Raw genomic sequence first — 879 nt, forward strand, 5'->3', positions numbered from 1 at the left:
GGCATTCCTTCACGATCCAGCTGAAACACTTTCCCATATTCCTTTGTAGCTGGGTGTGTTCATGTCATTAAGTTCAGCACATTAAAATGTAAGTGGAAGTATTATATGAAGTTTCCTGGAAGTCTCCTTAAAATAGAAAGGAAAAACCCTTCTTTTCATCTTTGCTTCTACCTGGAATGTGGTAGCTGTAGCTTGAACAGCCATATTGAACAATAAGGGATCTTGGGCCCCTGATGACCAGAAAGGTGCCGGACTAACCCTCGTTTTCCAACTTCAGACTTCCATTACCCTCAAAAAAATATATATATACTGTTATTAGCTTTTTTTCTGTTATATGCAGCCAAATATAATCCAGAATGATTCAGTAGTGAATAAATATTTTTTGAATAGGGAGTAACTCCAAAATTATGTGATTTCTATTTTGTCCCAACAAACTTGGAACAAAATTTAGTACTTCATTACATCAATTTATTATCACAGGTCCTTTGTATTTCTGATGTATCTGTGGGGAGGAAGGTGATCTCCGCGTCTTACTCTTCCGCCATCTCGAAGCTCCTCCCATCATCACAGGTCCTTTGAAACAGTCATTTCTCTGACCTTTTTACTTGAGTTTTGGTCTGTAGTTTTTAATTGTCTTTGCCTATATTTTATTAATTTTGTAAAGTTGATTCCAGTTGGGCTTCCCTGGTGGCGCAGTGGTTGAGATTCCGCCTGCCGATGCAGGGGACACGGGTTCGTGCCCCGGTCTGGGAAGATCCCACATGCCGCGGAGCGGCTGGGCCCGTGAGCCATGGCCGCTGAGCCTGCGCGTCTGGAGCCTGTGCTCCGCAACGGGAGAGGCCACAACAGTGAGAGGCCTGCGTACCGCAAAAAAAAAAA

This window comes from Lipotes vexillifer, unplaced genomic scaffold (assembly GCF_000442215.2).
Source record: "Lipotes vexillifer unplaced genomic scaffold, Lipotes_vexillifer_v1.1 scaffold1098, whole genome shotgun sequence".
Classification (NCBI taxonomy): domain Eukaryota; kingdom Metazoa; phylum Chordata; class Mammalia; order Artiodactyla; family Lipotidae; genus Lipotes; species Lipotes vexillifer.